Source organism: Oenanthe melanoleuca, chromosome 1, assembly GCF_029582105.1.
Source record: "Oenanthe melanoleuca isolate GR-GAL-2019-014 chromosome 1, OMel1.0, whole genome shotgun sequence".
In the NCBI taxonomy this organism is placed as follows: Eukaryota; Metazoa; Chordata; class Aves; order Passeriformes; family Muscicapidae; genus Oenanthe; species Oenanthe melanoleuca.
Window position 1 is genome coordinate 52728631 of NC_079333.1, and position 13908 is coordinate 52742538.

Below are 13908 nucleotides of genomic sequence, written 5' to 3' on the forward strand. Positions count from 1 at the left end.
CTTCATGAAAACGATAAAGTACTTTAATAAAGCTATCATAAGCTACAGTTTCCCAGGCTACTACTATGGATTTTTAATTTTTTTTTTCCGTACAAGTGGGACTTTATTGTCTTACTCCCAGATTGAGAAAAGCACCAGGTGACACCTCTGCTCCCATTTCAAAGCGAATCTGTGCAGGCACACTGTGTATTCAGGACAATATTTAGTATGCAAAGGCTGTAGTTCAGAGTTTTGCTTTGCTTTGTTCTCCTTAATGACATCTTCAGATATTCCTCACAGGGAGATGGGTATGCAAAAGACAGTCAAGGCTAAGGCATGGCATCTTATTATCTGTGTCAAAGTACTTCTAACTCTTTCCCCAGGCAGCATACAATCCTATCTTTCCAGATCAAATACACTCTGTCTGCCTCTTGAATCATGTTTACAAACCATGGAGGTGACTGCAGCTGGATTAGAGCAGCACTCTTGTGTGTTGCCAGTTCTGACCTTTTTATTAGTGAGAATTTAGGATATTAAGATTAGTTCTATTAGAGACCAAAGCATGAGGAGGACCTCCCAGCTTCCTGTGCTTTGCTTCTATGTGCTTTCAGGCTGTGGTTTCGCAGGTAGCTGAGCTGTAGGATGGCTCCATTCCTCCAAATGGAAATCTTGTCTCACCTCTTCCTTCTCTTGTCTTCATCATCCACCTCGTGTCACTCTTCAGACATCCCTCCTTTCACCAGCACTTCCATCCAGTGCCTGTGCTAGATGTATAACCCATGCATATCTGTGTTTTTCTGTATTCGTTTTCTGCCTGCTTGGTGAGTTACGTCAGTTCAGAGAGATACCAGCACGAACACTGGGCCTGCAAGACTAGGGACAAGGAGGAAAGGGGAAGTGGGGAGGAAGATCTCCCCACTTCTGCATAGATCCAAGAGGTAAATCAGCCCATCACATCTCACAAAACTACAGCGTTGTTTTTTCTCAGACAAGTAGGTTTACATCCAGATTACTTTCTCATTCTCTCTCATTTCTGTCCCTTTTCTTTCACATACAAGTCTTCATTGCCTTCAGTCTCCTGCCTCATTCATGAATTGGATATTGAGACCCCTCCCAGGAACAGATGACCTACGCTGTTTGGATCTGTCTGTGTCCTTGGGCACATGCTTTCCATTATTTCAGCTGACACTAAAAAGGGGGCAAGTCATTGATTCCTTGTTTACCCTGAGTGGAAAATGGCTTTTACATCTATCAGGACTGGAAGTTGTTTTCTCTTTCTGATGTCTGTCATAAAATGTCACAATGCTTCTAGTGGTACCTCTGCTTACCCATCTCCGATTCAAAATCAGCCTATATGCTCTCTCTTACACCAGATTTATTAATTTCTAATGCCTGTTCTAGATATCTGTAGATTCAAACATGTAAAACTGGTGGGGAGCTGTTAAATATTGATACTGTCTGCTGACAAAGGACACTGTTTTGAAGTGAAGAGAATGTAGTTGTTTAATTTAAAGTTTCTTTCATAAAGCTTTTCAATGCAACTGAAAGTGGAAAGTTCCATATCGTGTCATGGTATTTTTTAATTGTTTCTGCTACTCCTTGTTTCTTGTTAACTGCCTAACATTGTGATATGGTATGTCTTACTTTTCCCTCAACCACTCTTCCCAATTTTATATCTCTCTATATATATCCATATATCTATCTGTCTAAATATGCATATCATTCTCATTTCTTGGGGGAAGGAGGAGACAAGCAGAAGTTGGTCCTGTGACAGACATTTATTCAGCGTGCATTCTTAGCCAGAAGTTCAAATCCATTTGCACTGTTTCAAGGCTTTTCACACCGTGGCTGGCTCTTCCTCTCTGCCTTATTCTCCCTTCCACCCCCTGTCTTCTCTGCACAGCCCCCTCAGCTTCATCTGAGAGAAGTTTCATTTACCAGATACTTACCCAAATCCTAGATACATTAGAACACAGGTAAGGCTACTAGTTTTATTTGTATAATTCTAGTGACAAAATGGGAATGCCATTTTTATCAGCAAAATGAGGGGTGTTTTTTCATTTCTTAATGTGTTGATATGGGAATTCTTTTCCAGATTGTATGTTTTTGTTAGATGGAGGAATATGGCCATGGTAGCATTTTTTTTTTAGCTTTATCACAAGGTAAATCTGCTACCACCCGCGAGTCTACCTTCTCTTCAACAACTCAAAACAAAAAGAACAACCTAAATTCCTGAAGGCTAAAGCAGAAAGGAAAAGATGGCACTTACTATTTTAAACAGAATGAGATAAGAAAGAGAACATACTAAAAGCCATATGAGCAAGTCTGTTTCTCAGCCTCTATATTCTTCTAAATATGCCAGAGCCTGCTGAAGTTGGCAAACCAAATGGTGCATAAATCTCTGCCATTCTTTAGCTTGCAGATGTTTGGGATTGCAGACTGTTAGTGTTTTCACAGAATTTTGAACCCAACATTTACAGCCAATCAAGAACAAAATCTCCAATTTTTATTAATCTCTAGGCAATACTGTAATCTGAATCTTAGAAATAGCATAATTTTCAAAATCTATCTAAAATGCAGCCAATACAACAGAGCATGAAATAAGCCTGACAAATCTATTTCAACTTGGCTTGTGCCTCCCGGCACCTCAATCATCCCTGCTGTGAATAAAGCCCTTTAGAGTGAGTAAGCTGTACCACAGCAATGAATTATGCCTTAACCAGCAAGCTGCTTTGCATGGCCAGCTTCTGCACCCACGTGGAGCCCTGGGGTCCACCAAGATGCAGCAGCTTGCCTGACTGCGTCTGCAGTTTGTCTGGTGTGAAATTGCCATATGCAATATGCAGAAATGTCCCTGTGTGTACAGTTCCCAATTGCATGCTCTTAATTTCAAAGAATTGTTTGCAACATGAACCAGAACCTCCCTTGTTTGAAGGCAGTGGAAGGGCTCTCTGCTCTTCCCTTGAAGCTGATCCTGTCAGTCTTAACTGGTATCATCTATTAAAAGCAGACGAGAAATCTTCATATAAATTTATCAAAACACTTTATTTGCTCATTAAGCATCCTTTGGCCAGTACTGAAAAAGACTCAGATTAAAGACCATTGCTGCCCTAGGGACTTTATAATCTAAATCAGATACAGAAACAAAAAATTCTTGTGGAAGCTAAGGACATGGAATAACCTTGAAGGCTTCACTCTCTTTTCCCTTAAGCTCTTTTCCTTCTCTCATTTCTGTTCACAGAAATAAAAATTGTGTGGAAGCCCTTGTCCTCTACTATTCTAGCAGCTCCTTCCTTCTCCTTCTCAGCCCAGCAAATGCTATCCCCCCTTTTTAATACATTTTTAATACATGCTGCAAATGTATTTTGTCTTTTAGGCTTTATTGAGCTGATCCTAATGCTTTTTTCACTTTGTCCATAAACACCCAAGATTTCCAGGACTGTTGGGTGCACATCACTAATTTACCCTAGGACACCAGATTTAGGAAATTAAGGACAAATCCAGCTTGGTCTATTACAGTATATCCTAGAAGACAATGTCATAGTCTCAAATTTTTGTTTAGGCCTGGGGATTTTTTTGTACCTGTCTTTTTGTCTCCTTTTCTGCTGCATCAAACGTGAACTTCTTCACTTGGCCTTCCAGGCCTTCTCTGGCTGGCACGTGGCCCTGTCCATATTGGCTATTAGTTCTTATGGCAGGTCCTACACTTCACTACTGGTGCAAATCTTTCTTGTCTTTGACCTTGGCTCACCCATACAAGGAAGGACTGTCCTGTCCATCAAAGCCCATAACACTGCTAAAACTATTTCTGTCAGCTGGGTCACCACAGGTTTGTAAAGTTGACCTTGTCTCATACTTCCCAGCCAAATCACCAGGATCTCACATACTTGCATTTTATGTTATTATAGCATTGTTCTTCCTTGTGCAAGCAGTAGCTTTACATGAGAGAAGATGAAGTTACACCCAAACCCTCAAGTCTGCTGGATGGACTCACACACTGTGAGACCCGACTGCTACAGTTCCTCTGCAATCCCAGGACCCAGGATACAGCCTCTTGTGCACAGATGTGCAGGTAAAATGACAGCCCTGATGAAATGAGGTGATGGGCTGCTCACCTGACTAGTTTGATCCTAGCATTGCTCTGCACTCTTGCTTTCATCCCTTTCTCCACATTTGCTGTATATCACTACATTCCCCTGGCTTTTCTGGACATGTGGTTGTCTTTTTTCATAGACCCTATGAAAGCGTGAGCATGCACACAGTGTTTTTTGACACCAGTTAACTTGCCTTAGGCACTCCTACAGTACAAACCATTCTGATAGCATCCTTGCAGGATGCTTGAAGGATATCTTTGAAGGCTAGCATCCTTCATTTGAAGTAAGCAGGGATGGAATGTCAGTGGTGTGGGGTTGCAACAAAATTCTTGTTTACCAATTTTGTCAAGATTTCTATCAGCCAAGGTCTTTTTAAAATTGGTTTTGGGGTTTTGTTGATGTTTTCTGGTTTGGTTTGTTTTTTTTGCTCCCTCCAGCTTTTGTTGGCCTTGATGATTTTCAAATCTCTTCTGTGTTTGCCAGCATTCCACAAAGAAGGGAAGAGCTGACTTTTCCAGCCTGATAATGTAAGACTAATTCTACCTTGCAACTGATGGTTTTTAGGATATACTTCTGCAAAGCTGCATAAGTTACACACTGCAAAGCATGAATAGCTCTGTTCTGTTTAAACAGGTATCAATGTGGTTAACTCTTGATGCTGCTCAGAGAACACTAAACCATGTCTTGTGTTGGAGGGTTAATTTCTCTGCTGACTGCTCTGCCACACTTCAGACAAACCTTCCCAAACAGCAGGAAGGTTTCCTAGGCTGCACGAAGATGTGCCTGCTTAAAACATCACCTGGTATCTTCAGGAGAAGTTTCATGTTACACCAATTTTGGATAACTGAATCTATCTGCTATAGTGACAGCCCCATTGTTTCCTATGAGTTAGGCCCTGGTATGATCAGAGATAAACTGGATCCAAGGGCAAAATGCTGCTTTTTTTGACTGCCCTTGCTTGGTGGATGAGCTCTCAGTGGATCAGTTCTGAGCCTCTCACTGCTCAGCTGCACCATCCCTAGAGCTGCCTCCAGGGAAGCAGCCAGAGCTGGCTGGTGGGGGAGGAAGGGGAAGGAGCAGTGGGAGGGCTCCTGGCAGGCAGCAGCCACAGTCACTTCACTTTGGATGTAATACAAAACCTTGTTCTTATTGCAACTGACATCCTCAGTCTGGCAGTTAAGATGCTGGGGGCAAGTGTGTGTGTGTCTCTGTGCAAAAATGGCCATGATGCTGGGATATATGTGTACAGCAGTTTGGGGGTTTGGTTTTTGTTTTTTTCTGGCAATACAGAAGGAGCAGCAAACATGAATTATGAGAAGCTGCAGGAGAATACAGTTAACAGAGGATGGAATCCACCAGTTGTACAATGGCAGTAATCAGAGGTGTCTTTACTTCTGCATTTGAGATAAGTTTTTAAGATGTTTGGACATTACCTTTCTACTCACTTTACAAACTTGTAAAATACCCCACCCCATTTTATATATATTTTAAAAGAAACCGTAAGTTCAATAAGGTCACTTGGTTTAATATGACCAAGGAAAGATGTCCCCAGGAATGTTCAGAATGAGGGAGTTTTCATTTATGGTATTGCAATTCTAGTAAAGTATAGAAATAAGCATACATCCCCAGACTACAACTCATTCACATCATGCAGCCCAGACTTTTCAGTACTGCTCACAATTTCAAGAAGAGAAGAGAAGAGAAGAGAAGAGAAGAGAAGAGAAGAGAAGAGAAGAGAAGAGAAGAGAAGAGAAGAGAAGAGAAGAGAAGAGAAGAGAAGAGAAGAGAAGAGAAGAGAAGAGAAGAGAAGAGAAGAGAATTTAAAATCATGGGTTATAATCACAGCAGAATTTGGAGCAGGCTGCAGCATACTGCTTGTTAAATGTTGTCCCTGGGCCAAAGAGAGATATCTGTCAATAATTTCAACCTGTTTTAAAATTTCCTTCAGGAAAATTTCCTAAAGGACCACCTTCTCAAATCCTGAATGCATTTGAGCAAATGTGTTTACTCCCCAGAAAGCCTCAATGTATGCCTTATTATAGAGACAAAAAATTAAATAACATGCAATCTCTGTCCGACACCTTTCTCTTCAGGATTATTTAAGATTATAGAGCTAACAAATCAAGTTTCCTTTATATTTTTGAGGCTGATTAGAGGGGTAATGATATTACAAGAATGAGAACTGAAAGAATGAAAGAGATATTTCTTGGTTTCTCAGGAAAATCTGCTCTATGTGCCATAACACAGCACTGGTGGCACCAGCACAGGGTAGAAACAATCTGTGGCAAGGTGACTACCTACCTCCTGAGCAGGGTGGCTCTGACTCTGCCCTGGGGAGATAAATTGTTCAGGAAAGATAGAGGTAATAGTAATTGGTATGGAAAAATCAAGACTCAAAGAAAAAACTGTAGTCTCAATCTAAGAATTCTCAACTCTCTCCTCTGGGGAGGCTTAGACACCAAAAAAAAAAAAAAAAAATCTGTGTTCCTGCCTATGACTTTGTTCTGTAGTTATTGAAGTCAAGAGCATTGTCTGAAGATGTGCAATTGTGAGTCTTGACTGCCTTAGAGGTAAACCATCCATCTTCACTCTGCTAAAAAAGGACTTTACAGTCCCCTTTCAGGATTAATAAAAAATATATAACATGAAACATATGGCCATTTCTGGAAGCAACAATGAAGAATAGTTTTATCACAGAAATTGCATCACTCAAATGATTGACAAGTAGACATCATCAGTCAAAGTTTTTACACCAAAATATGTAAAATATGTAAAAACGTATGTACCTTGCCAGCAAATCAGTTAGTTTTCCTTCAGTCTTCAATATTGCATAGCACAAGAATCATATTACTAAATAATACTGGCCCTTCTGAATAGAAAGCTTTAAAAATATGTTAAATGTAATATATTTTATGAGCAATAGATTCTTTACATAGATTGTTAATGGAAATGTAATATTAATCAGTCATTTGTGGGGAAATCTGAGACTACTTTTGTATTGGTGAAATCTCTACCATCATGCAGCTTGTCACAGGAACCACAACAATCCTAATATGAAAACCATGGGTCATTTCTATTGCCTTTTCCCCAGTAAGATTGCCATTTGCTTTCAATAAGTAATTGCCTGAGTAAAGACAATAGAAGTAGGTCTCATATTTGAAAAACAAGAACAAACATAACTAAATATGAACTAAGAATGACAGAAGAGCCAAAAATAAATATCCAGAGAAAAAAGAGCAATAGACAGTTTAATGAGACTGGGAGTGTAGAGATTAAGACAATTTTCATGCTAGTTTTAAACCCAAAATAAGAAGAAGATAATAAGTATTTTATTAAAAAATTGTTTTGTAGGCATGTTTTGGTATATCATTATTTTCTCAGTATGTATGGGGGGCTATCAGCTTGTTTTAGTTTAGGAGACCTAAAGAGATGTCTGTCAGTGTGAAAACATCTTTGAATAAGTCACATTATCATATTTGCTTGACTGTGTTTTCTCCTCTGTTCTGTACAAGTCACAGACTGAGTTTGTGAGCCCTACACTCAAGTCAGTCAGATACCTGTGCCCTCTCCAAAGCAACAACTTCTGAACACAGTTTTCATTTATTTCTCAAGTTTCAGGGTGTGTTCTTGGCACAAGTGCGCAGAACTCTCTTGATTTTAATAATTGCTTAATAATGAAGGAGAAACAAAACATTAAGAGGATAAAAGACCTTTTCCTTATGTTTATCAGAACTACAGTCCCAGGCACTTTTCTAAATGTATAGTGAACCAAAAATCCATGAACACCTTCCTAGGTAACAGTGCTCATCCATCCTCTTTGTTCTGTCAACATAGCTGGGACACGTCCACACTTGGAATAATTTCTCTCTCAGACAGAAATAAACCTCTTAATAGTAGTGGGGGAATGAGTGTGATTCCAGCTATGGAACTAGGGAGGGAAAGGAGTGGAAGGAGCCTCAATTGTAAAGAAAAAAACAGCATCAAATCCTTAGCACAGATAGAAAGGACATGAAGTCTTTAGCATAAGAAATTTGGGGTCAACTAACCCAAGAGTGGGACAAATAAGAGGAAGACAAAATCCTTGCACTGGGTAGGAGGGCTAGTGCCAAGGGAAAATTATATGGGCAGAGAGCATTTGGCATGTGAAAAGAACTGAGATCCTGGCAGAAAAATTGGGGTACACTGGTGTGCATATCTCAGGTGGGAGTGTTTACAGCATATTTTCAGTGAGGAGCAGGTGAAGAAGGACTCTGAGCCACCAGCAGAGTAATAAAATATTGACCATGTGGTGCCTTAGGTATGAAAAGAGGCTTGAGGGAACCATGAAACAGAAGGTGTTATACAGGGGGTGTTTTGTATACACTATGAAAGACGACTTTAAAAGGAAAAAATCTTAAGATTCACAGAGTGAGGTAAGACAAATGAGGATTCCAGTTAAGCTGGGTGTTCAGGAATCAGTTCCTCTGGACTCCCTTTGCATAAATTCCCCCACATTGCCTTAAGGAGGCTGGAGACAGGAACCTGCTGTCCTCAAAGGACTCTTCAGCCACTGGGGTGGAAAGAGTTGCTGGGCAGGCTGTCATGTGGGAATGTTAACCCTTGACACTTCTACAGCCACCACACATGTATACTTGCCTCCTGGCTATCCATGTCCTCTGGGGAGCCGAGTGTCACTGTGGAGAGGGGAGACTGAGGATATGCTCTGCTAGGGGAGCATATCCTCATGTCCTGGACAGCAACTTTTTAATGAGTGATGGCAAGTTGTATTCCATCTGTCCAGTACTTTGGGAGCACCTTCATGCAACAACAGAATGAACAGATGCTGAAGAGACAGTTTACAGGGAGCAATTTCTCATTTCTCCACAAAACTGTGACCCTGCACACATGGCCTGTCCCCCCATATCCCATGTATGTCCCATTTTTCTCTCTCTGAAAACATAGAGGTATTAGTATCTTTCCAAGATTCTTTTGCATTATTGTTACATAACAGTTTGTATATTTTTCTAATCTGACACTTTCAGTTTGGGTATATACTTGCATTCTTACTAAAACACATCCAGAACTGCACAGCTTCAGACAGCTTTCTCTCCACTACAGAACTGCTACCAAACAGCAGCACATGAACTTTTTTTAACACTGTAGTTACAGCTGACTTCATCTGACAGGTTCATGTCTGCCTCGGGAAGCACCAGCACTGGAGCAAGACTATGCTTTCAGTAACATCTCAAGCTGTCTATCTTGTGTTTGGGAACAGGTACAGGAAAGGCAGACCTGGCTGGAGACTTCTGTTGCCAGTATGTGCTACAGACAGAGGCTGCCCATTGTGGGGTGAAGCAGCAAAAATCCTTGGGAGTAGTAAGTTTGAGTGGCCTGTTACAGTGTGATTACAGCACTTTCATAGACCTAGGGCATCAACGTCCTCTGTAGGACTTTGAGGAAACACAGTGTAGTCCCAAAAATTAATGAGAAGTGAAGAAAATAGATTTTTGTTCTCCATCCCTGAAGATTTTGCTGCTCTGAGTATAATTTCATACTCAGACAGGGAGAGTAGGATTACACAAAATATGGTAAACCATTAGAAATGGAGAAGAGCAATTAGGATCAATCAATGCATCCATTTTTAGAAACCTGAAACGATGGACACAGGACACTGTAGTGCTGAGTGCTGTACAGACACAGGACACAAGGTCTCTACCTCTTGGGACCAAGCAGTTAAGTCTAAAATCAAAGACAACACACCAAAACAGACAAATCAAGACAGGACAACAACTCAGGCATCCTGACAGACCTGCATGGCAGCTCCTCACTCTTGTCAGCTCTTCTCCAAAAAGGGTAGTTTTGAGAAGTGTAATGAAGTTCTTCAGGGACAGTATATAATGACAAGCTTACTGATGTTTATGGAGAAAGCCTTCCTGGGAGAGAGATGTGGGGGGCAGGAAGGTTGGAGATCTCTGAGTTCTGGCATTAGCAGATTCAGTGCACACATTTGACATGGCTGTGTAGAACACTTGAACTGGTTTTGTGTAAGCCTAATCTGTCCAAATTATCAAAAAAGTCATTGGATAGACAGAAGAGAGAGGAAAGAGAAAGAGGAAAAGCCACATCCACTGTGTAATGAGAGCTATGCCATAGGCTAGGTGGAAATGTGGCAGCACTTCAAGCACATGATACTCCTGACTTTGATGCAATCCTGTTTTCTAAATCTCTGCCTGAGATCAAGGCTGGATGGGAAGAGAGAAGTGGACTTTTGCAGAAATGCAATGTTTTGCCTGTCTTGTGACCAGGCACATATGTAGCTCTGAATCTGAGTGTCAGTCAACACAGTAGGATGTCTCAGTAGGATGTGTTAATAAATTCCTGCTTTTGTTCAATCCACTTCAGATTTTGCATGGTGTCTCTTGACTTGATTCTGAGCACCTCTGTGGTAAATGAAGTATTTTGCATGTCCAACTTGGGACATGGCAGATAATAAACAGGTTTTCTACTTAGAAAAAACTGACCTTGTTCAGGAAGGAAGGACATTCTGAGCAGTCCTTTTGCAGTATCTCCAGGAAAAGAAAGGACTTGTTTTTGTCCCTTAGCACTTTTTCCTTCAGAGCTGTAAGCCAGCCTTGGCCCTTTTTAGTCTCCAGCAGATAAGTTTGTAAAGGCTTTTTCCTCCCAATTTACTTGGATGACACAATTGGCAATCACAAATTTATTGCCCACTCACAAAGAAAAAGGCAAAGACTGGTCATGGAAGTGAGATGCTTGTGAGCCAGAGGAGATGCACTAAAGTAGAAAATATGTCTACAAAGCAAATATAGAGTATGTAAACTTTTTTACTGTCCCAGATAGATCACCTTGAAGCAATTTCCTGATGTAAATTAGCTTCCCTTGAAACATCCCAGAAAAAATGCCAGTCTGCTGCAAAGAAACTGAAATATTTCTCATAAAGGAAGATTAATAATGAAAATACAATCTGAAAAAAGAGTCCTCTATAGGTGAGTATCAGGTACAGTGACAATGTGGCTGTAGAAAGAGGTTACAGATGAACTGATCATAGGAAGGAAATTTGTTGACTTCTCACATTTAATATCACAAGGTGCTTTCTAAAAATGAAAGTTGAAGTTGCACAGAGTATTATTTTGCAACTGTAATATAGATATGTAGTATCATAATATCCAGAGTGGTTCTGTAGCAGCAATCAAACAGTAATGAGGGAAAGAATGATGCTGGAGTAAGACCATAACCCTGAATAAAAAAAGAAAAATTCCCCAGTCCCATACTTGCCAGCAAATTCCTTTATCCTGGCACTAATGGAAGTTTTTCTCTCTGGATGTCTACTATCACTCATATGAGGCAATGTTCAGGGTTTCAGAGTGTGTCCCTCCTCTGTCTTTTTCCATCCCTGTCCTCGCTGCTGTTGTGCTCAGATGGAGACCAACTGGAGAACATTGTAGAGCCTTCTTTTCCCATACACCTGAATTTTCTTGCAGTGAAAAACAGGATGCAGGAAGGGGGAGAAAATGGTACCTTATCCTCATATGTATTTAAAATGTGGCCAGGATACATTTTGGGAACTGATGTCTCTGGTCCCACAGTTTTAAACAGACCTGGAAGGTACAAGTTGCCTGATATCAGATTTCAAAAATTAAAGATTAAACTGTGTTTTTTCTTACTGTTTTCCACTGTAAAAGAGTAATAATATTTTACAGCAAAGCAAGGAATGCTGACAAAGTCAGCTTTCTTTTTCATAATCAGATAAGTGCACCAGGAGAATAATTATTTGTCTATTAGCGCTTGATTTGCATTTGGCTTCAAAATTATCCATGAAAGATGCTGTTAATATATATATTCTGAATGTCTGAATGTGAAATGGCTGCTGTTGCAATTTAAAAGGCTAAGGAAGTCTATGGAAAATTGATAGGGAAACCTCTGTGTGAGATTTTAGTTAATTAAAGCATGTAATTTATTGGAACAACAAAACACACTGAACTGATTCAAGACCATCTGTCCTGGATAATCCTAAATATATAATCATAGTTTTGCATCATTTGAGTAATAACCATAGCTGAGCAAACATTTTGAAAGAAAGATAAACCCATTAGGCATAAGTTCTATATGTGAGCCCAATGAGGACCCTAGGCCTCTAGGCTTTGACAATATAACAAAAGCAACAAAGAGAGAGAGTGAAAAATCATTGAGGACTAAACAGCTTTAACATGTTTAAAAGGCTTTAACATGTTTAAAACTGTTGATTAATACATCCTTGACTAATAAAAACATATTTTGACTTCTTAATTATTCAAGTTTTGCCCCATTTAAACAGTATTTTGTTATTTTGAGTCTTCCTTCACAGATTTTTATCAGAATCAGAATGAACAGCAATCAAAATATGCACTAGAATGTTTTCCTTTCAGAAAAAAAATATAAAAAGAGAAGAAGAAAAGCATATTCCTCCTATGACAGTGTTTGAATTTTAATGTAAAATGCATTCTGAGATAATCTCCACTTACAGAGGCTCGTTCTTGCACTGAAGGATGACAGGCTTTTAAATCTGCCAAAGATGAGTTCAGAACTTTCTTTCTGGCTCTGCATTGCTTCTGCAGTACTTGCTGACACTACTGCTGCTTGGGTGAGCATGAGGAGTCTACCTTAATTTAAGGGTGAGCTGTGGAAATGGGAAATGCTGACAGCTGGGCCTCAAAGGTGAAGAAGGAACTGATGTTAAAATCATCTTTCAAAGAACAAAATGGATAAGCAAGGGTAGCAAATAGCCAGGCTTTAAAAGAGATTTTTTTCTTTCCTCACTAATTTACATTAGCTGTATCCATTTTATCAATTGAAGGATGTTAAGGCTATGCCTATGCTAGCAAATTAAATTTGCTTATGACCCCACTGAGGGCCACTGTGACTACCCATTTTGTTAAATTCTCTTATCTCCCCAAACAGGGTGGCTGCATCCAGACTGCACGGTGCAAATGGTCTGTGACTGATTGCCACACAGCATCCAGGGGCTGTCTGGGCAAGGGCTGCCCACCCTAGCACAAGTGTCAGGAGAGCCTTCTCACAGGAGCCCTTGCTGGGATCCTTCTTCCAGCTTAATAGTCTGGATGCTTGAATTCTAGCTCCAAGGGACATTTACTGTCTTTGTCACCAGTACAGGGAGAGCAGTGCATTTGGCTACTAACATGAATAAATGTGCTGAAGTCATCAGAGTAACTCATACTGATGAATCTAGTATGTTGTACCATTGATGTAAAACTACAATATGATTAGGAATTATTACAACAGCAGTCTCTGCATAGCATATGCATTTATTCTGTGAAGCCACAGACCTCTGAAGATCTAGTGCTATTTATATGGCCAGAGTTACTTGCATACTTCAGGGTTTGACACACTGTGGTTGAGACACAGACAGACAGTAAAACCCATTGGGAATGCACTTTACAACATTCAGTTTATTTCTTTTGGCAACTGAAATCTATATTATACTTCTGTTAGTTCTTCATTGTATCCTCAATCAGAAAATTGGTCTTGTAAATGATTTGATTTGGGGAAGGTAAGGCCCTGGCCAGAAGACAGGAGATGCATGAATAGTTGAAAGGAGCTAGAATCCAACCAGAATTTCAAAGCTAGCAGAGTTTTATTGTATTTTTCTCTAAGAGAGCCTTTGGATTCACCTATAGGAAATAATATTTCCTATAGGATAATGTATTTCCTGAATATAGGATATATATGTCCTAAAAGGATAATATATTTTATTGTTTTGGCAAAGGGCATTCCAAACATGCAGTGACTTGCTCAAACCTAACCAATGTAGGAAAAAAGATGAGATGTACAAGACTATAGG